Genomic DNA, 24,263 nt, shown 5'->3' with positions numbered 1-24,263 from the left:
AATTTTAATTATTGGGTCTTATCAACATTTTAAATACATATTTTAAACACATTTTAATATATTTTATTAACTTCCTTATTATGAATGTCATCAGCATGTTGCCTGGGTCTTGATATTTTAATGACTGACATCTATGAAAAGTGAGGTTTGGAAAGCTCATCAGGGTTTCCTAATTCTAAGAAAAAAAAGTCAGGAAGGATGTAATTGCTCCTTTGCCCACAGATACAGCCCTGATTCTGCCCAAGACAGGAAGGAAATAAAGCAGAACTTACCACTTTCTCAGCTTAAGTGAATACCCAAGCATTGTCTCCTCTACTCTCTCAAGCTCTCCTTGCTGCTGTTTCTCCTTCCAAGCAAGGACCTGGCCAGACCTGAAGAAGCCCCCTGTCCTTGGATAATTCAGAAAGGTGATGGGAAGGTCTCCAAGGAGATATTGGACTTCCCGCCACTAAAGGCAGTTGGGGGCTAGGTGATCAATGGAAAATTAAAAAATGGGACTAAGCTACAAGGCATGCCATACCAGTTATGCCTGATTATGCAAATGCAAGTGTCCCAAGACTTCATTAGCTCAAGACTACAGAATCAGGTCACACTTCTTTAATATACACATTACAATGACTCCAAATCATCTTCTCCAGAATATGAGAAGCTGATTCTCATTGGATCCCACTTTTCTTTCTTGTTTGTTGGTGGCAGGAATCACGGAAGAAAGCCAACATGATCCTGGCATTTATAGGTTTCCTCCCCAAGTACATTTGCTACCTTTGCTGCTGCCCCACATCTCCAAGGCTACTGGATGCTATCCCGGGACTGTCTCCTTCCCGACACTGGATACTGCTGCTGCTCTCGCCAAGGTGTGTCTCCCCAACATGGACACAGGCTCCACCCTTCCCTCCCTAAAGTACAGCTAAGACCAGCAAGTAGGTGTCAAGAAAAGTCTGACAGAAGTCTTGAGTCTCATATAAGGCATGACACTGAAATGGAGAGACACCTAAACCAGAAAGGACACATCACAGCTCTTTGAATTTGTTAGTCCACAACCTTCCAAGGGGAGCCTCTATCAGAGCTGGCTCCATGGGCCTTCAACCTGTGCAATCACACAGGCCCCCATGCTTACAAGGGCCCTACATTTAATGTTCTCGGCTGTTGCCATCTTGAAATTCTTGACAAATTTTTGAACAAGAGGCCCCGTATTTTCATTTTGCCCTGAGCCTTGCAAATTATGTAGCTACTCATACTCTCCATTTTTTAAATTGAGACATAATTGGCATCTATATAACACTATATTCATTTTAGGTATACAACATAATGATTCACTATTTGTATATACTGTGAAATGATCACCACAATAATTCTGGTTGCAATTCACCACCATACATTGTCACAATCACACCCTCTATGAACCATTCCTCTCCCCAAAACTCCCTACCTGCCTATGTTTGCATAGACCAGATCACTTTCACCAGCCAAAGTGTCTATGATTATGCCCCTTGTACCTGGAGTTCTGGTTCAACTCCAGGCACAAATTGCTCCAGAGATGCAACTCTGCTCACAATGAAGACAACCAAGGTCACTTATGAGAGATGAAGTTGTCCTTCAAGTACCATAATCACAAGGCAGTGCATAAAGTGCTTTGATATTAATACAAATAGATAGCCAGCATATATCTGGGGTCATACAGATCAGATCATCCAAATGTGGTAACCTAAAGATCCAGATAGTTGCTCCCAAGTGGACCAAAAACCAAGCAAACAACCAAAGGTTTATCTAAGATATGTTTTGGTTGAGGGACTTGGAATCACATAGACTTACTCTGCACATGAGGATGTTTTGAGTAGAGGCCAGAATGTTCCATGATACCAGAACATTCTGAAAACTCTGGCTGCTGCTTCATCTCCTCCCCACCTACACTCCCATTCCCACCCCCATCCCCACCCTTCATCTCCCCAATCTCCCAGCCTCTCCTCCCCCCTTCCTCCACTCCACCCTAGCCCCTTTAGGGCAGTTTAAGTAATTTTCTAGACGGGACCCTCATGGTACCTCCCCAGCAGGAGTCCTAGACTCTGCAGAAGTCCCAAGAGTTGGGGATACAGGGATGATGACTCATGGGCGCCCGGCTCCCGTCATAGCCGGGAAGTGGCAAAAACAAGAACCAGGAGAAAATGGGTCACTGCCCCTGCCCCGTGGTTGGCCTCCTGTTGCTCCTCAACTGCTGTGCCTGAGTTTTTCTTCCAGGAACAAGTCTCTGCTCTCCACCAGTGAGCCGCATGAACCATAACTCTCAACAGCAATAAAGTGGGGCAATAAACAAGGGCTGATTCCACATCTGTGGGGTAAGTGCTCCCTGGCAGGAGAAGAAAGACAGAAAGACAAAATGCTTTCAAAAAGACAAAAGGAGAACAGAGACTCTGAGAAAATGAGATTAAAAGAAAAAAAAGACTGAGCCTTGACTAACTGCCCCTAGATGGCTTCACACCAAAAAGTTTTCTTCTTTTTTTTTAAATCCCTCTTCCTATTTTAAACACCCCTTCTTTTCTTTTCAAGGAGAGGTAATGCGGGGAGGGTGGCTGCGGAGCCAAATCAAGCTGAGAGCTGGGAATCACAGGAGCGGGTAGAGATCTTGGCAGAACCTCCCTGTTTGTTGAACGGGTCCTGGAAACACCCACTGAATTGGCTTCTTCGTCCTTCCGGCAAACAAGATTGGAACAAGAGTCTTCTACTGCATGAAGCGGTGACTTTGTGACCCCTTGGCCTTAGTCACGTCCTCTCTCCCACCCCAGCCCCAGGGACTCTTCCTCTTTTCCTTGGCAGTCCCAGAGTCGCCGAGTGTTATTTACCAGTCGGCAGCAGGGGGCGACCTGGCCCTGGACAATGACCCGGTCAAATCCCGCCGCGCGCGCGCGCGCGCCCGGATCGCTAATGACTTGCAGCTCCATCAACATAAAGCTACCTCTTCACAAAGGAACATTGTCACTAAGCATTTTCCTTTTCATTCTTGAAAGCTCCCCTGCCTCAGCTAACCCCTTCCCCCTCCCTCCTGCCTTCACGCTCGCTCTCTTTCCTCTCCCAACCTCTTGGAACTCTTGGAAGCAGCAGGAAATGAACAAGGTCCACAGTGGAGAAAAACAAATCCCAGGGCCCCGATGAGGGAAACTGCAGGGAAATGACCAAGTGGCATTAGCAGCTGTAGGCGCTTTAGGTAGCTCTGTGTGTGTGTGTGTGTGTGTGTGTGTGTGTGTGAGACAGAGACAGGGAGAATGTGTGCGTGTATCCAATATAACAGTACTTTCTAAATTTTAAGATACATAAAGATCATCTGGAGAGCTTGTTAAAACACAGCTTCCCGGGCCTCTCCCAGGAATTCTGATTTAGTAGGTCTGGAGAGGGGCCCAAGAATTTACACTCTTAACACTCCCAAGTTATTTTAATGCTGCCAGGGGTAGACCGCATCTTGAGTAGCACTGTTGCACACCAAATGCAGTGAGTAGACTATACGATCTGCGTCAGGGACTTGCTTGAACAAAATCCTGATAAGGTGAACTCCCCTAGAACAGTCAGTCCAGATCCTTCCAAATCCAGGCCAGAAGGTCTCATGGCTCAGCCTTGTGCTGTTCCCTCCCCTTGGAAAAGAGCAGAGACTTGTATCAAGCAGAGCATTGTTTGGAGGGGGCTGACTTCAGATAATAGGCTGGTTCTCCATTAACTGTTTCTTTCATCTCAAAGGGCAGGAGAATCCCATAGGCCCTTCCTTCACAGTAGGCAGAGGATGGAGACTCTGTCTACACAACCCTGGCTGTGTTCAAAAGCTTGTGCCCAGAGGTCTCTGTCCCCTCCTCAGCATTCTCCAAACTCTAGAACTTTTATAGTCACAGAGTCTGGTGGAATAAGCTGGTTCAGAGAGCTGAGCACTCAAAGGCACTTAGAGTGACTTAAGGAGAGCTACTCACTTCTGTTTGTGCACCGAAAGATAACAAGACAGAGAAAACTCTGATAAGCCTAGTCCTAGTCCTAGTCCTTCAAGAGCCCATAGTTTACATGGAGAGAAAGACTAACAAATATGTAAGAGCAAATGTACCAAAATGTACTGAGAGCAGAGAGATAGCAAAAAAAAACCCTTGAGGCCATCAGAGGAAAGGGAAGGCATCCTGAAAGAAGAGATTGCACTGAGATTTGAAGAGTAAATATGAGTTCACCAAGGGGACAAAAGGTCAAGGCCAAGAGAAGGAGCCATTTGAATCTTGGGATGTGAAGAAAATTGGGGAAATGCTGAAATATAAAATGCAGGCTGGGATGAGGTTCCCCTTTCACAGCACCTGGTACTTCAGCCCACTTTGGGCCTTTATCACCACCCCTAAACCAAAAGGGAGACCAAATGGGAAGATTTGTTTCACAAACTCTTATAAGAACTGTCAGCAGGAGGTACTTTCCCCCTCTATGCAAGGGAAGACACTAGGTGGGGGTGGGGTCACTTTTCCGTCTGGAGGCCACTGTGTGAGCCAGAAGAGGCTTATGGGCCTAGGGTCTGATGCTCAGCTTCCTCATATGACCATCTACTTGGCTCTGGCAGATAAAGGGCTAGCAGCTTGCTGTGCCAGGCTACAGAAGATTAGCAAATTGGCAGAAACCACAAAAGGGCCCAGAAGATCAGTTTGTGAGCACAAGAAAGCCACGCCCAGTGACTCCAGAATGACTCAGGAGGACCTCGAAGGAGGGGTAGGTTGTTTAAACACCATGGAGTACGGGACAAAGAGCACTGCTTGGTCACTGCTACCAAGACCCAGTTTCTTCCCTGGACACATTGGGGAACCTGCTTAACATGGAGACCGGCAGGCCTGCTAGGGGTTCAGGCATGTAAATCCTTTCCAAAGGGTACAGGACCATGGATAGTTTCAAAGGACTCAATTTTCACATCCTCAGTTTTCATTTGTGTTCTTCCCTAAAATTTGTGTGCCTCAAAGGACATCTACAGCCCTGATTTTCTTTTCCCGTCTCCTTCTCAGTTGCCCTCTTGCCACTTTACAAAAAAAAAAAAAAAAAAGTTTACCTCCTCCCCTTCTCTAATCCTGCTAAATGATGAACTCATTGCTCTAGGGTATAAAATCCTCTGGGACATCAAAGGGATAATCCCACAAGTATTTTAATCCAAGGAATCATAAACACCTCCCCATCTTTCCATCTCCTTAGGAGACAAATTCCCAATAAAATTTCACTTCTTAGGAAGTGAAATAATTCTTACTAATTATAAAGATTTGTAATATCTGTTGTTTTGATAAATGCTACTAGTAACAGTAATATTTTTTAAACAATTAGAACCTTCTGTCACTAAAAACATTTTTAAATGAATGTCAATTTATGTATTTTTGTTGCAGAAAAGTATGCATAAAAGAGAATCAGTAAAATGCTTTCAATTACCAAATTATATTGACAAGATTACATGAAACAGGAATCAAAATATGATTTCAAAGAAAAAAACAATATAAAACTTCCAATTTAGAAAGTTTAGTATGAATTAGTGAAATTCATGATGGTATTATCAAACTACTATGATATTTATATGAATGCTTTAGATTCACTTAAAAGAGTGATTTCATTGTTTTAATATATTGATATTTACAAAAAGCCAATTGTATTTTACAACTCTTACGACTCTTTAAGCTTACAGTGAAAAATGTTAGATGTCAAGTTTAAAATGTGTCAAGAGATAAATGGCTTTTCAAAACTTTCTGAAAGACACAGGAGCAAAAACATTGAGGACTCCAGCTCTAGGCTAAAGTCATTTCCAGAGGGGGAGCCTAGAAGGGGTGTGACTCAACACCACTGCAAGACTCTTCCAGGGCAGGGCTAGACCAGTCTTCGGCATCCTCCTTAGCCCCTTTCACCCCAACTCCCAGCAACCAGCAGCGGTTACTCACCTTGGAGTCACACAGACTCAGATGGTTGCAGACTCAGTCACGTACACAAATACCTGGGTACCCTTGGGCGAGGTATTTAACCTTTCTGTGCCTCAGTTTTCTAATTTATAAAATGAGAATAATATTTACTGCTTCTTCCATTTCTACTACTGCCACTACTTTTAAATTTATGTAAGTTACCTTAAAAAGTGCTTGGAGTGGAAGTCATTATCGTTTACTTAAATACTCATTTAACAAAAAAAGAAGAATGAGAAACAGGGTCAAAGGTTATTTGATTGGTCACGTGCAAAGGACTGAAACCCTGGGATGCCAGCATTTAGCCCACCCACCTCTAATTTCTAGCAGTGACTCCGAGCTTGCTGCAGAATCTGTAGGGATGGTCTATACACCTTTTCCTGACACAGACATTGAGAATAATCCATTCTTTCCCAGGTTTCAGCTCAGCATTATCCGTAAGCAGCCACAGCCAGAGCAGGGAGCCAGGGCTTGTACACTAAGATCTCTTGTCTCCTTGTCCTAAGGTTGGGCACCCCAGTCAAAAAACAGAGTGGGTACCTGATAAAATCTCCTATCACTTCTCATTTGTTCACTAAATCCTAAAAATCTTAGTTTTTAAGAATCTAATAACTATGAGGGACTTCAGAAATCAGACTGTCCTTGCTTTGTGGCCCAAATCCTTCCCATCAGTCATTCTGCACCAGAGTTTCAAAGACCGATTTTCATCTCTCTCTAGTTGGATCTCCTTGATGCTGGCTGGCCTTAATAGCCTGAAACAAAGGCAGGTGGTTGGAGTTGGTGGGTAATGGGAGGCACTTCTGTCTCTATTGACCAGTGATTCTCAAACTTTTAAAGCTCATGATTCCTCCTGATTAAAAATTAATAATAAATACTGATGCCTTCCTTAATGTGAATTGAAACAATGTTTGGGATTAAAATATGTGTTTTGGACTTATACTGATCTGCCTGCTTTGGAAGATTTGGGATGCTGAGAGAATCATTCTACCCCTTTACCCTCCACATTCAGACGCCACATTCTGACACGCACTTCTTGGCTCCATGTGGGGTACATGCGGCTGACCAGCAAACATGAATAGAAAGAGGTGTGAGCACACATATATGGGTGCATCAGAATGGGGGCGGGGAGGAGTTGCCGAGAGGCAGGAAGAGGATTTATATATAAGCAGAGGAGAAGAGTAAGGGTGGGGCTGGAGGGAACAGGTCATGAAAATACCACTGCTCTTCCCAACTCACAGAAATAAAAGCAGCAAACAGGTCATAGATTTAAGGTGGGAAAGGCCAAATTGCACAATTCTCTGAAGGATTTCTATTTTGAACCTTTCTGGTGTTCTTCTGTCAGTTCCTCCTGTTCTGTGGTTTGTTTACTGTTTTGAACTGTCCTGATCTCTCTTTAATTCTTGCCAGCCCCTCTTTCCCCTCTACTTTAGTAGTTACATTTCAGTCCTGCCAAAAGCACACAGATTAAGATTAGAGGGGCTTCATTTATCATCCAATTCAATTCTTTTAAAATTTTTGACTGTGACAACACAGTAAGAAGTACATTTTACACCACGACCTAGGACCTGAGTACATAGAGTATAACCAGAACCAAGTTTCATGAAACAATCCTTACTTTACCACAAACCACACACCCTGATTTCAATTTAAAAAATGCCAGTCGCCACCTACTAAATTGAAAAGATAACCTATCAATACTACTAATGGATTACGACTTACATTTTGAAGCACAGACTCATTTTACAGATGAACAAGCTGAAACAAAAGGAAAGCCCAAGTCACCACCAGCATCAAAACCAGAGTTAGAACTCTCAACTTTTCTTACAGGGAGCTAGATTTGACTATGAACAAAAGCTTTGATTGGAATGGCAGAATTTTTTAGATATGCTATTTTGGTGCCTGGAAGTCTTGTCTGTTTTTGTGTGGGCTTTCTGCCATTCTCAATTATTCATTGCCAGATTGAAGAGACCTAGTAAATGGAGAAACTCTGATGAATTGGGAATGCAAAATGCATTTTTTCTTTCTTTTTTTAACATCAATTAATTAATTTATATATATATATTTTGGCTGCCTTGGGTCTTTGTTGCTGCGCATGGGCTTTCTCTAGTTGTGGCGAGCGGGAGCTACTCTTCATTGCGGTACACAGGCTCCTCATTGCAGTGGCTCCTCTTGTTGCGGAGCACGGGCTCCAGGTGCGTGGGCTTCAGTAGTTGTGGCTTGCGCGGTCTAGAGCGCAGGCTCAGTAGTTGTGGTGCATGCGCTTAGCTGCTCCACAGCATGTGGGATCTTCCTGGCCCAGGGATCAAGCCCATGTCGCCTACATTGGCAAGCGGACTCTTAACTACTGCACCACCAGGGAAGTCCCTTTCTTTCTCTCTCTCTTTCTTTCTTCCTTTCTTTCTCTCTCTTCCTCCCTCCCTTCCTTCCTTCCTTCTTTCTTTCCTTCTTCCTCTCTCCCTCTCTCTCTCCCTCCCTCACTCCCTCCCTCTCTTCCTTCTTTCCTTCGTTCCATGAGCAAAGTGGTATTAAATACCTATTATATATCAGGTCTTCCACTGCTTTCTATAAATGGAATGAAGAACAATCTCTTGAGAAACAAATGCTCTGGCAAGGCAATCACCTTGCAGGCAGTGGATGACAGTGCTACACAGAGGTTAAGACAGCGTGAGAAGGAAGTTGGAGTCTGCCCCTAACCCAGAGTGATTGGAGAGGTGATAGGGAAGGCTTCCCTGAGCAGGGGATGGCTGAGCTGGCTCTAACTGAGTGAAAAAGTGGGGAAGGAGGTCTCAGGCAGAGACCCCGCCTGCCCATGTGACAGTCTGGCTGTTTTATTACATTAATGCATAGAATTCCTAACTAATTTTAGGGACAAATTTCACTTATTTTCAACTCCCATCTCTGGATAATACTTGAACTGAAGAGAGAGAGATATCCATCCACCCCTACCTGACCAAACCAGTTTCCAAGGGGACAGATCTCTGTGTGGGGCAGGGAAGAGAGAGAGCACACACACACCTATCTTGCTCATTCCTTGAATTTTGAGATTGGTTACAATGGAGGCACACTGTTTTATTTTACACTTTTGAAATTAAGGAACTCAGAAATCCAGCAAGAATAGCTATTGAATACGCAAATGTCAGCATTACTTGGGGATGTTTAAAAAAACAAAAACAAGCCCCTCCCCCACCTTAGCCTTGCTTAGGAGGCACTTACAGTGGTGCTAGAGAGCCAGCCTCCCCCTACTCCTTCCTCCCCACATCCCCTGGAGAGATTCGAGAGATAGGATCATTCGTTTGGATAAGACCCTGGCACTGGAGCTCAGCATCTGGCCTCAGGCGAGAAAAAAAAAAAAAAACCAAACAGGAAATTCAGGAAAACGCTTCGAAACTAAAACTAGACCTTTGAAATACCGAGCTTCCAACCCAGCAGATCTTGGAATGAGCACTCTTAAAAACAGAAATAAACAAAAAATTGGGGGAATTCCCTGGCGGTCCAGTGGTAAGGACTCTGCGCTTTCACTTTGTTGTGGGGGAGGGTTCAATCCCTGGTCCTGCAACAAGGATCCTACAAGCTATGCGGCACAGCCAACACAACAACAACAACAACAACAGCAACAAAAAGTTGCCTCAAGATCTAACTTGAAATGATGCAACTTAGTTCATTCTTGGTGATCTTTATGTTGAAAAAATTACATTTTGGTCTGAAACTGAAAGCTAAATGAAAAATTCCGACAATTTGGCGGCTTTGTCAACATTCTGTCTTCCCAGAGTATCAGCAAATTCATTGAGGTCTTCTGTTTGGCCGATCACTATCACCTACTAAAAATATCTGAGGTCTTTCTAGTTTAATTCAACCATTATTTTTTAGAGATAAAAGACTGGAAATGGAAAAGTGTGAATTAGGCAAGTTGTCTAATTCTGAGGCCTCTTAAAACGGTAGTTCTCAAGACTTCATTTAATGCCTATTAATAGCAGGAATTTTTTAAACTTATGCTATCTCATGTATAACAATCCTAAGAAATGACTATTTTATTCCGTGAGATTCAGAAGCTAAGCAGGTAGCGGGAAAAGAAAGGCTTGAAATCCAAAGGTGCCTCTCTTCAGAATCCACTGTCCTATTACACTGTCTTCTCAACTGAACCAAAGCAGGCTCTAATTTAGTTAATTAGCTCAAAGTTAAGAGCATCATTCCCAAGGCAGGAGAACACCTAGAAAGGCTCTCTTCCCCTTAATTTCTCCTTCCCTCTCTCTCACCATCCCTTCCTCCCTCCCTCATTCCTTGTGTACCCTGCTCTTTTCCCTTTCTCAGCCCCCTTCCCATCAAATCTCCAAAATGCCAGACACTCAAGCAATCTAACAGACAAGGTTGCAGCAGGGATTTCCAGCAGGGGTTCAGAAATTTCAGTATCCCACAGGCCACCACCCTGAGGCTCCAAGGAGGCCTGAGAGCTCTTCTCTCCATCTCAAAGAAGCCTGATTCTTTTTGGGCTACTCAGATTTCTTTCTTTTTTTTTTTTTTCTATCTGGAGTCCCATTAACTCAGTGTAGGAGGTCTGGCTGTCATATGGGAAATGGAATTAATTAATAATTGATATTTGTCTGGCAGGGTAAAATCTCTCCAAGCACTGAGATCCACCCCTGAGAGCTATTTACCATTCAAAAGGTTAGAGCTTTGCAATTTAATCTCCAGTAACAATGTCTTAACCCTGAAGGGATCAACTCCTTCAGTAAACATTTAAGCAACAGTGCCATTGTGTTGGAGAAGGGTATGTATGGACTGATGAAGTAATTGAGCTTGGTATCTAAGTCCACAATGCAGGACCAATAGACTACAGTGGTTAAGATAATGGGCAAGAGGGACATCATTCAAATTCTGACTCTGTCACTGGTTATGGGCTGTTGACCAAATTATTGAAATTTTCTGTGCAGTTTTCTCATCTGCAAATAATAGTAACTATCTCATAGAACTGCCAACTGAATGCAATGAGATAATGCATGTGAAATACAAGATATATAACAATGCTCAACAAATGCTGTCTTTAATTTTTCTTTAAAGGACCATGATCAAAGATGTACCTGTGTCTTTCATCATGACACAGGTACATCTCCTCCTCCATCTGCCCACCAATTATTTCCTTTTTTTACTCTTTGAATTAATTGGATGTCCCAGATGATGTTGAAAAATGCCTATTCTTTCCACCTTGAGTGAGGGCTGTGGCTGGCCATAGCACAGAGGGCATTTGGACTGCTGGCCCAGAGAGGAGGAACAGGAAAAGAACAAATAGAGGCCCTGTTCTCAGGAAGCACAGCCCTGAATGGGGAGATACGCATCATGCTTGGAAAAGAAAGAGACCCACCAAAACAAAACTGGCGTGAATGCTGAATATGTAAGTGCCAGGAGAATTCTTCCTTTACAGCATGTGATACAGAGATTCATTGTGGGTCAGAGAAGATGTGTGATGCTCTGCCATCACCATCACCTGTTCCTTTTACCCCTCCAAGCTACCCTACCCCCCCCCCCCCCCCCCCCCGCCAGCCACCATAGTAATTGCCCTGAAGCACTACTGCAATCCTGTCTCTCCTCAACTAAACATCTGTGACACCCATAGGATTAAGTGTGGACTTCTTATCCTCTCCAGTATGAACCCAACTTACCACCCATGGCTCCCTGACGTGTGCCAGATTCCTGTACTCCTTGTCCTCCTCCACACCTTTCTTTCTTCTTTCTTCTCTATCTGGAATGTCTTCTTGTTATCTCTCATCTCAATGCTGCTGCTTCCTTTGAAACTTTCCCTAATCCTCTCCTATTCCCTCAGCATTCCCTCATTTGTAATTTATCATTTGCTGCCTGAGGTTAAGGGTCTTTGTAAACTTGCTTTTCCACCCCCAGTTATCAGATTGTTAACGCCTTAAGGGCAGGTACCATATTTTACTCTGGATGGTATTATCTGCCAGCACTTAATATGTACTTAAGAAATGATTGTTAAAATAACAAATATTGGAGAGGGTGTGGAGAAAAAGGAATCCTCCTACACTGTTGGTAGGAATGTAAGTTGGTGCGACCACTATGGAAAACAGTATGGAGGTTCCTCAAAAAACTGAAAATAGAGTTACCATATGATCCAACAATCCCACTCCTGGGCATATATCTGGACAAAATTATAATTCAAAGAGATATATGCACCCCTATGTTCATAGCAGCACTATTCACAATAGCCAAGGCATGGAAACAACATAAATGTCCATTGACAGATGAATGGATAAAGAAGATATGGTACATATACACAATGGAATACTACTCAGCCATAAAAATGAATGAAATAATGCCATTTGCAGTAACATGGATGCAACTAGAGATTATCATACTAAGTGAAGTAAGTCAGAAAGAGAAAGACAAACACCATATGGTATCACTTACGTGTGGAATCTAAAATATGACACAAATGAACTTATCTACGAAACAGAAACAGACTCACAGACATAAAGAACAGACTTGTGGTTGCAAAGGGTGAAGAGGGAGGGAATGGAGTGGGAGCTGGGATTAGCAGACACAAACTATTATGTATAGAATGGATAAACAACAAGGTCCTACTGTAGAGCAGAGGGAACTATATTCAATATCCTGTGATAAATCATAATGGAAAAGAATATAAAAAAAGAATACATAGGGACTTCCCTGGCAGTCCAGTGGTTAAGACTCATGCTTCCAATGCAGGGGGTGCAGGTTTGGTCCCTGGAAATCCTGCATGCCACGTGACACAGCTGAGCAGTTGAAAAAAAATAATGTATATATTTTTTTGAATATATGAATCAGTTTGCTCTATAGCAGAAATTAATGCAACATTGTAAATCAACTATACTTCAATAAAAAAAAGATTGTTGAATTAAATCAGAGCTGAATAACCTTCCTTCCCCCACCTTATTCATATTTATTCATTCTCCTAACAACACCCCTTCACGTGAAACAGAATTGACTCTTCCTATTTTATTGAGCAGAAACCTGAGGTTTGAAGAATAAAAATAATTAGTCCAGAAGAGGTTTCAGGGTTGGGGAGGAACAGAAACTGATATGGAAACTTCCAGACCAAAGCAAATCCAGTCATAATTCTGCTTGTCATTCTCCTGTCTGTTTAGCCTCTCTCCTCTCAAGGCTATGGTGACAGCCTGGAATGAATTAAACCCTGAATAGCAACTGCAGGTCTGTAGGCCTGGGCTGAAGTAATATGTCTCTTTAACTGTCTGTACAGGGAGAATTCTAAAAAGTGAAAAGAGAGAGAAACAATAAATTTAGCCCTCAGAGAAATTTACTGCAATGTGAGATCATACACAGCTTTAAAATTTAATGTTTCTTTCTCTGAGGATACCCAGGTCAGTTTGTCTCTGCTGTTTTTCATCATATAAATTGCTTTGCCTGAAAGGCAAGTGGGAGTAAATATAGCAGCAGTATCTCTGATGTAACATTTACTGACCTGGCCTCGACATGTCCTTGACGTTGTCCTTTAGAAAGGAAAGAGAAGGAGAGAAACTGCGTCCCTGCTACTGTGTGCAAGAGAAATTGCTATTCTTGGCAATCATCAGAGTATGGGGGACTGAAGAATATAAAGAATAAGAATGAAAAAGTGAAAGATGCTAGTGATTTGTCATCTTTCCTGTGTTTGGCCGTCCCTGGCAGGTTGGCCAGAGCCAGAGCCAAAGCCAGTCAATCAGCAGTATTTACCAAGGTGGAGGTGGCCAGATGCTCCTGCTGGAAACCACGCCTGGTTCAAGTTCCAGTTCTGCTCTTGCATTTTGAGAAGCATCCTGCCTAAAACGTTTTGTAGGTTACTGAGTCCCACTTTCCCCTTACTCTTTCCTCTCTCTTTTTTCTTAAAGCAACAACTTAAGGATAGCAATGATGAAACTTTACTTTTTATAGGGCTGGAATACACATCTAAATGATAACTGTGGTTATCTCTGGGGAGACAACTGGGTAGGTGGGTGATTTCAGGGGCTGGGGCCGAGGAGGAGGGCAGAGTGGAGAATGGCCCAGAAGGCTTTGCTCTATGTTTTTTGATTCTTTTACAATGAGAATGATTTAGTGAATTACACATGTAATTGCCCCCTGCATTGGAAGCATGGAGTCTTAACCACTGGACCTCCAGGGGAGTAGGGAAGGAAGGATGGAAAGGATGGATTAAGAAACAGTTCATCTGGGATTTATACATGAAACTTCATTTGGACATACTACCAACTCTCAATAACCCCCAAGTAAAATATCTGTTTGGTAGATTAACTGTGATTATCTGATTTCCAGTGTCTAGGATAATGCTTCAACTCCTTTTTTTTTTTTTTAATTTTGCACCCCAATGTAAAATTTAAATTATGTACCACATATAAATATGTAATTATACATGTTATTTATAATAAATACACTTCACACTTCTGTCTACCCATTTCTGTTTATCAATTACTTTCTTTTTTTCTTGATAAGCTAGAAATAAGAGAACCTCGTGATGGTACTACTGGCATGTGTTCCCACCCCCTATTTTATTTTATTTATTTTAATAAATTTTATTTATTTATTTATTGGCTGTATTGGGTCTTCGTTGCTGTGTGCGGGCTTTCTCTAGTTGTGGTGAGTGGGGGCTACTCTTTGCTGTGGTGTGCGGGCTTCCCATTGTGGTGGCTTCTCTTGTTGCGGAGCATGGGCTCTAGGCGCACAGGCTTCAGTAGTTGTTGCACATGGCCTCAATAGTTGTGGCGCATGGGCTCTAGAGCGCAGGCTCAGTAGTTGTGGCTCACGGGCTTAGTTGCTCCGTGGCATGTGGGATCTTCCCAGCCCAGGGCTGGAACCTGTGTCTCTTGTACTGGCAGGCAGATTCTTAACCATTGCACACCACCAGGGAAACCCCCTTCCCCCATTTTAAGACCTCTGGTCAAATTAACAGAGCAGTGCTGTGCTGGGAGTTAATGTATACATTAATGTAAACAAAACCCCTCATGCAGTGCCTGGCATATGCTACTTGCTGCATAAAAGCTAGGACCCTATCTCTCCTCCCCCTTGTCCATGGAAAAGGACAGGGTTGAAACAAAAGAACTTCAGTTTGTAAGCATCTGGCCTAAGAAAGTTAGAGCTAGGAAGGGTTTGATATCATTTCACCAATCCTCCTCATCCTAAGACAGGGAAACCAAGGGATAGGGAGAGTTGCTTGTTTAATAAAGTTTACAAATCCGCTGAGTGGCAATGCCAGGTGTCCTTTTCTTTTCTTTTTCTTTTTTTATTTTGGCCCCACCTCCCAGCTTGTGGGATCTCAGTTCCCCAACCAGGGATTGAACCTGGGCCACAGCAGTGAAAGTCCGGAATTCTAACCATTAGGCCACCAGGAACTCCCTCAAGTGTCTTAATGAAATCTTCAAAACCACCATGTGTACCTCTGGCTCATTTCTTAAACTAATTAAAATGACTAAATTACTAATTTTCAGGTTAACTGTCTTCTCTTTTCCCTCCTCTTAGTATGTCTAAGTTTAAAACTTTTATTTTATATGCCCCTGTGCCATAGGAGTAAAACTTCAGAGGAGACAGAAATGCAATAAAAGCTTTAAAAATCAAATTAAGTACTAGGCTGAAGGCATCCTGACTTCTCCCACAGCATAGTATCCATAGTGAACAGCAGGAGTGATGTCATCCTCATCTCACCATCCTCATCAGTTTGGCTTCCATGTGTGAATAGGTTTTCAATTATGTTTTTCAAAGGTCTGAGCAGCTTCTCTTGTCCTGAGGGAGTGAGCCAGCATCCAGGTGGCTTCTAAGAACAATACCCACTCCTGACTCCCCAGGTGGCTCTGTGATGCTGAGCCCCTTGAAAATGATGGGACAGTCTTCCAGAAGGAGCTCCCAGCCCCCAGCTTGCTGCCTGGGGCAAGGTCCTGGAAAAGTTTACCTAATTTCCACCTAGAAAAACAGAGCTCTCCTCTGGAATTCAAACACAATTTAGAGACGGCAGAGAAATTCACAGCCTGGGGCCCATGTCTGCCCGGTGCCAAAACAACCACATATTCTGCTTCACAGTTTGCAAAGCAATGTGAAAGGCAGGGGGCCTGAGTAACAGCAGGTTTTACAAAGTTCACCATTCCCATTTTACAAACTTAAAACAAAACAAAAGTGGAAATAAGGTGAAGAAGAAGGAAAAGACACTAACATGGTTTGAGAGCCCAGTTGTCCCAGCCATCAGGCATTTTTACATTTCTTGTCTCACTTTCACACCCTCCCTGGAAGGAAGATTTATCGCCATTGTTTTAGAAACTGAAGCTCATAGGCCAAGCAGCATGCCCCGCTCTACACAGCAACAAAGTGGCAGAATGAAAACTTAGCCTACACCCTTTGACCTCTGACCTAGTGTGTGCACCTTCCACAGCCCCACATGAGGCAACCAAATTCCAGAGCCTTTTATGAGCGCCCTGCCAAAGGTCATGCAGCTAATAAATAGCAGGCAGGGCTGGCATCTGCCTGTAATTCAGATCTCAAGCTTGAGGTAGAGAGTCGTTGTTTAACAAGATGTTTTGTTCGCTGATGGGAAACAAAAAGTGAGGTAGAAGAAAAGGAGACACTACACATAAGTTGACTTGTTTAGATTAGATTAGTTAACTTGAGTTGGGTGTGTGGTTTGCAGGGAGAGGGCCCTAAACTAAAACATCACACTGAAATCACAGATCAAATGAAGAAGTAGGAATGAAATAAATCCAGGAGGCCATGCTGACCAGAAAACAAAAGCAAATTTCTCTTCTCAGCTTTAATCATCCTTAAAACAGTAACTTAATTGTTTTTAATAAAATGATATATTTTTATAATAAAAATTTCAAAAGATATAACATGAAAAGTCACTTTTCCTTCCTCCTCCGACCGCCCCTCCTCCCCCCGCCCCCACCGCCCCCAACACACACACAGCCAGCCTGGCCACCATAGAGTATCCAGAGAGCTTGATTTAGCCTAAATAGAGAGGTTTCTAGGTGTTAGAAGAGAATATTCTTCACATGGTGTCAACTGAAGAAAAATGCACGACCTAAAATTTTCGAGTTGTTTGATTCAGAGATCTTACTGAGGACCACAATCCAGGAGACAGATTCTCAGAAAACTGTGAGGAACTGTTCTGAAGAGGTAAGGGAAGAGCCAGTGTACATCAGTTTTTTGCTGGAAAACAAAGATGTAGTCAAACATCAAATGATTACTGCTAGAGACTTCCCAGTGGTTAAGAATCTGCTTGCCAATGCAGGAGACACGGGTTCGATCTCTGGTCAGGGAACTAAGATCCCACATGCCCCAAGCAACTAAGTCCGTGCACCACAACTACTGAACCTGTGCTCTAGAGCCCACGAGCCACAACTGCTGAAGACCGTGTGCTCAACTACTAAAGCCCATGAGCGTAGAACCTCAGCTCCGCAACAAGAGAAGCCACCGCATTGAGAAGCCCAGGCACCACAAGTAGAGAAAGCCTGCACACAGCAACGAAGACCCAATGCAGCCCAAATAAATAAATAAATAAATAAATAAAAATTTTAAAAAAATTACTGCTAACCACAAAGAACAGATATCTCAAATTGATGATGTTAGGGCTTTTCTATTTTGGAAGGATGCAAGAATCTAGGTTCATTGAAATTACTCCTTAGATATGCATCTTAACTATCTAGGGCCAGTATCCAAAGCACAGAACGCTTCCTGTTTTTCTCCACCCTGAATTCCCCACAGGGCACACCATCAGTGCTGCAGTGGCTACAACTGGGATGGCAGGCAACACTCCTTGTCCACAATGGTGTGATTTGAGAAGGGTGTTAAGATCCAGTGCTTCTTCTAAAATATATCTCCACTGGCCTGGTCCACCTTTGACCTAGCAGGAAATTCCCCCAGTGAGGGCTAATCCTAATGCTAAGCAAAGATGAGGACATTACTTCTAGAACAGCACAGGAAAGGGGTAACTCTCAAACAGTAATTTTACTGAAGGCATTTCTTTTATCAACCTAATCATTATTCTCTGGTTATTTTGTTCTCTCCATTTTCGTCTTCAAAAGACTGTTACCAAGGGGAATTCTCTGGTGGTCCAGTGGTTAGGAGTCCACAACCCCACTGCTGGGGATATGGTTTGATCCCTGGTAGGGGAACTAAGATCCTGCAGGCTGCCCGGCATGGCCAAAACAAAACAAAACAAAAAAAAACCCCAAACCGAAAAAAAACCCCAACAAAACCCCAAAACCCAAACAAAAAGACCCTCACCAAGGCAAATCTGATCTCAGGATTTAAAATATACATTTTCAAATGGCCCCATATTTTCAAAAGAGCCAGCTTGACACAAACTATAACAGATTTTACTTAGGGGTAAAACATGAGGGATTTACAATCAAGTGGCTTCTGCTCCTTCCCAATGCCCTGTCACTGACCTCGCAAGAGCATAATTTATGAGGACTCTTTACCTTCAGTCCCTTTTTACAAAGTAAAACAATGAAAAGAAAAAGGTAAGAAAGCTGTCTTAGGCTGCTACCAACTCTCCACTGTTAATCAGGTCTTCTTTAGGCTTATAATCAAAATAGCTAAGGAGGCAGAGCTTACTCTTGTTTCGTCCATGCCTTTCCAAATTGAACAAAGCCTTTGCCCAATTTTGCTGCTCTTTAAAGATTCTGTCTGTCCTGTTTCCACCACTCTTTGGCAAACTCCTCTAACAAATTATCTGCTCTGGCAATTATCTCCACCCCTTAACTTTCAATAATTTGGTTTTGACCTCTACTTAAAATGTAATTAAGGGCCATTATCTACTCCTGAATGGGTGGATTCAAATGCCACTTCTCAGTCTTTACTGACTCCCAGAGTACCCTATTGAATTTTGTAACTGCAAACCATACCCTAAAAGATGGTTCTTTTTTTTTAATTAAAAAAATTATAGAAACAGTATAGCAACATGAATACTGTTCTAAATATAAGGCAGAAAAAGTCACCCACAATACCACTACACCCCAAAGATAAACATTTTTAACAAGATGTGTATAGGGCACTAGCGCAGTACATTATAATTCATTCCACAGAATGTTATGCAACATTTGAAAACAATGATATAAATCTTAGGTATGAAAAAAACTCCCATAGTAACTACAGGAAGTGAAAAATACTGTGATGCACAATGCACATCATGCATTAAATACCATTTGTATATTTTTAAAGATATATCGATGAAATACAATTATTTTTCTTTTAAGGTAGGACAAGAACATTTTTAAACATAAAATTTTCTCCTGCCTCTGTCTAATTTTGGAATGCTTCGGAGAGTCCCTGAGGCATCCCAGAGCGAGAGATTAAACTAATTAGGATTATTTGGTATGTCGGGTTACATGGGAAACATTGTCAATCGAGTGGAGATAAACCTTCTTAAGTTGCATTGCATGGATAAAAAGTCACTAATATAAATATTCTAGAAATTATATAAAATTTCTAAAAATTGGATATGTCCTGGTATAATGCTATCAATCATAATTTCAATTATTATCTTCAAATGTTGTATGTTGCAGCAATAAACTAAGTTTCTTTGTCATTGCATTGTAATCAGATCTTTAACTACGCCTTTTAAAGTCTTTCATCATTCATAGACGGTCATTATTTTACTCTGATATCTTTGCTAAAATGCCACATCTTCAGGAAGATTCATAGAGCTTTTTGAGAAGTATAGGTTTCTGATAACTTTCAGATCATACTGCTGAACTGGGTAAGAAATTAAAGAATCCCTGTGATGGCTTCATAAAACTGTTAACAAAAAGGATTAGTTACATAGGACTTAGTGAACTGGTGGATATAGCTATAATTTTATGGATTTTGTCTGAAGTATTACTGGCTACTGATATGTGTTTTCCAGATACAAGGATATCTTTCCCTTAAGCTAATATGGCTTAAGCAACTTGCTAAATTATACCTTTGTAAGTAGAACTGAAACATTTATTTTTTTCCCTCTACTTGATCCCTGCAGAATTTGAAATCTCTCAGTGAGTTTTCTTATTGGTTATGGTGATATAATTGTTTACCTAAGTTTAATAAGGATCTGTTCTCCTTACAACAGGACATAATTGGAAACATGGTTATGTTATCATAACTTTGACTTGAAATGTCATATTTGGACAACACATACAATCAAATATGACCAGACAGCTTTAAAGAACTATGCAGGCCTTTATGGAACCATAAAACCCCTTGGACAAACAACCTGGTACCTTACTTAGAGGGTTCACAGCTGCCTCTCCAGGTTAATAAGAAAGGCCACCTCCGAGAAGGTGTAGAAATCTCAAAATATTTTGGGGACCTTGAGAAGAGAGGAATTCACCCAAATCTATAGATAGCATAGACAAAATCTATGACTAATCCTTGGCCTGGCTTTCCTGGTTTTGAGAGGCCTTTTAAAAGTTCAGTCTGAGATTCCTTATGAATAGTTTCAGCATAGCCAATTTAAAAAAGCCTATGTGATCAATTAACCAGACTTATTTTGCAAACAAATTAGTCTTAATTTGGCTATATTTGGTAGGAAATTACGATAATTTTAGAGAGAAAAAAGATTATGTTTCAGTGGATATTAAATTCTAGTTTTGTTAAGTGAGGTCTATATTTACTGCCTAAGACTTACTTCCTAGATGGCTCCTTGTTACTATGTTACATTATTTCACAATTTAATTGAATTATTAAAAGGATACTCTAAGTTTGTTTCTGAAGCTTATCACAATAATCTATTTTTGGATGAAGATCAGATGCCTCAGGACCTGCAACCAGAAGATTATGCATGTTGGAAAAGACATCAGATAAAGGACTCTCTACAGCCATGTTGGAAGGGACCATATCAGGCCTCCTCTCCTGAATGGATTGAAACTCCTGTTTCTGACACCAAGCTTAGACAATTGAGACCAGCAGTACCAGACCAGGACAAGAAGAAGACGACATCTGAAGTGGACAGCTGACTCAAGATGCTGAACCAGAACTGTATAATAATTACTTTGATACTTGCTCACACTTTTGCTTGTAAACCAAACATTTCTTTCTTCAGCTCAGTCATATGCAAGTTTCAAAAAATCAGTCCAGCTGCTGGGTTTATGGTCAATTACCTGTGTCCAGTACTCCTGGGTTACCTTGGTGGATTCCTCCTCTCCAAGGCTCTGCTTGGATGGCCCTTAGAGATTTTATCTAGAAGAAAGAAATTCCAGTCCATGCAAGTGACTGCTGATATCACTTTCACTCTTGTGAAGAGGGACATTTTACCTGGCCAATTAATGACACCTGTTCTGGGACTTCCCTGGTGGTCCAGCAGTTAAGATTCTGGGTTCCCAATCCAGGGGGCCCAGATCTGAACCCTGGTCAGGGAACTAGGTCCTGCATGCTGCAACTAAGAGCCTGCATGCCACAACTAAAAAGATTCCACATGCCACAGCTAAAGATTCCACATGCTGCAACTAAGACCTGGAGCAGCTAAATAAATTAAATAAATAAATAAATAAATATTTTTTTTAAAATGACACCTGTTCCGAACCTGTCCATAAATACCCCTTTTCACTAGATGTTAAATATATTGGGTAGTTCCTTACAGGACCCAATAGATTTATGAAACAAATTTATGGCCTTGGCTATCCTCAGGTTGGTTAGGAAGATGAACATTTGGTTTTCCTTGGGCTCAAGGTCACCTACAAGTAGCCTTGAAAATAGTTCCTGCCAACCTGCCTTTAACTGGGCACACTGGGTTCAATCAGTGTTCCAATGGTATAATTATTTGGCCATGATATTTGTTCCATTACTTGGAGTAGAATATGTCATTGCTCATATAGAGGCTTCAACAAAATTCACCCATTAAGCTTTAAATTATAGTAACCATGTCATTAATTTGCTCAATTAAGAAGTTTCCATGATGAGAAAAGCAGTCCTACAGAAGTGCATGGCCCTCAATATTCTAACAGCTTCCAAAGAGGGAATTTGTGCTATCATACATAGTGAATATTGTGTTTTTATGCCTGATAACTCTTCTAATGTAACCCGCCTTATGACACATAAGAAACATCAAATTTCCATTCTGAATGATCCTCTTCCCAATTTAAGGGAAATACTAGGAAGATGGTTTAGTTCAGGAGGATGCTGGCTTAACTCTTTGCTAATAATAGTTACTCCTATTGGCAATTTTTATTATAGTTTGTGTAACTTTAAAAGTAATAATTTGTTGCCTTTATGTTGTGTACCACCTGCTCCTACTAAGATGACATCCAAACAACTTGAAACTATTGATCACATCTATAGTTCTCTATAAAATAATGGACACGCACAATGCACGTTCAAGATAAAATTGGCATAAAATTGGACAACTTGAAATTGACTTGCCAGACATCCTACTGGTACAACCCACCTAAGAGAATAGAAAGAACTCGGCTATCAGGAACCAGCAACAAGGCACATGGTGGACCAGGGGAGGTAAGCAGCCATCCTAGCATTGAAGAACCAAATATTTGATCACCTTTTGATTAATTATCAAAAGAGGGAATTGATGAAATAAAATTATTTTTAAGGCAGGACAAGACAATTTTTAAACTTAAAATTCTCTCCCTGCCTGTTTGAGCCACTACGCCTTGCCCTTTCGTGTGCATTGTGCACCTGCGTTATGCATTAACTAGATCCCCCTAGAAGACACAGGAGTGCCTACTCACCAAAAAAAGCAATTTTCTCCTGGCACCAGCAAGGTAACTCTTTAGGTGATAACATTCCTTTCTGAATCCTGTAAGGGGTCACAATAACCCACTACTCACCTTGTTGGACTATGTAAATTTTGATGTATAACCCTTTGTCTCAAAAACTTATATAACTGTGTTCTAAGGGGCAGAATAGTCCTCAGAGCTTTCAAAACTGTCTCCTGGGTTATAATCCTCAGGTTGGCTAAAATAAAATTTTCCCTTTCTTTCTTAGATTGACTACTAATTTTTTTTAATGTCATGGTGAAATATATATGCAAATTTTCTGCAAGGACACACAAGATACTGTCAACAGTGGTTGCTTCTAGGCTTTAGAAAATGGGAATGCCAGATAGGAAAAAGGATTTTTACTTTTTAAAAAAAATATATTTATTTATTTGGCTGCTCCAGGTCTTAGTTGCAGCATGCAGGATCTTCGTTGCAGCATGTGGGGTCTTTAGTTGTGGCATGCGGGATCTAGTTCCCTGACCAGGGATCGAACCGGGGCACCGGCATTGGAGGTGCAGAGTCTTAGCCACTGGACCCCCAGGGAAGTCCCAAGGACTTTATTTTCCTATTTATACTTTTCTGGGTTGATTGATTCATTTTCTTTGAATGTATTTAATATATTTTAAAATGTATTTAAAGTATATTTAAATATATTAAATATATTTAAAAACACTAACATTCAAAACAAAAGTTATACTTGTGCACAAATTTTTGAAATGAATAAAACAATTAAATGTCCAAACATGTATCATGTAGAGTTTATCAATTATAAAATTATATTCAAAATAAATTTATTACATTTGAAAAGCATTTGAAGGCTAGATTTTATTTCATTCTACATAAATTCATAAGGTTGCATAATAACTTTTTTTTTTGCATAATAACTTTTGAGAAATGATAAGCAAACATAAACATTACTTATAGTTTAAATAATAATTCCAAAAGAAAAATTATACAAACTTCTGTGGAAACAATAGCAAAATTTGATATTTGATTTGGAATGTGATATTTGTATTTATTTATTTATTTTTAGCCACACGGCTGTGGGATCTTAGCTCCCCAGCCAGGGATTGAATCCGTGCCCCCTACAGTGGATTCACAGACCACCAGGGAATTCCCTGGAATGGGATATTTTAATATGTTTATATAATATCACAAAGGATCTCCAAAGGTAAAAGGCCTAGAGCACCAGAGATTCTTAAAATAGAGCTGGGTAGCATCAACCCCAAACTATATATAAAATATATATATATACACATATATATGTAAATTTATTGTATACAATAAATTTGTATCTAATTTTACATATATTTGATAGAAGACCATTTGATGTGACATAGGGAATGACAAACTTGTTAGGAGAGGAAACTGATGACAGGCCTTCATACTTCTTTCTGACTAGACAGTCTATGCTTGCACTTTCCTGCCGCTACCTGTCTACTCTCACTATTGCCTTCCCTCCTTTCCTTGGCTTGGGAACGCAGGCCATCCTGGGCAAGAGACCATTGCTTCTAGAAAGCAATAGTATGTCTGCTGGTGAGCCATGTAAGGTCGACTTTTCTTTCCACCTTCCTCAACCAGAAAGATACTTTTTCCAAAAGGTGAATTTTATGGAGAGTTATATCTC

The sequence above is a fragment of the Hippopotamus amphibius genome, chromosome 1 (genome assembly GCF_030028045.1).
Source record: "Hippopotamus amphibius kiboko isolate mHipAmp2 chromosome 1, mHipAmp2.hap2, whole genome shotgun sequence".
Taxonomy (NCBI): Eukaryota; Metazoa; Chordata; class Mammalia; order Artiodactyla; family Hippopotamidae; genus Hippopotamus; species Hippopotamus amphibius.
The sequence above is the reverse complement of the archived record's forward strand: the minus strand, read 5'-3'. Positions refer to the sequence as shown.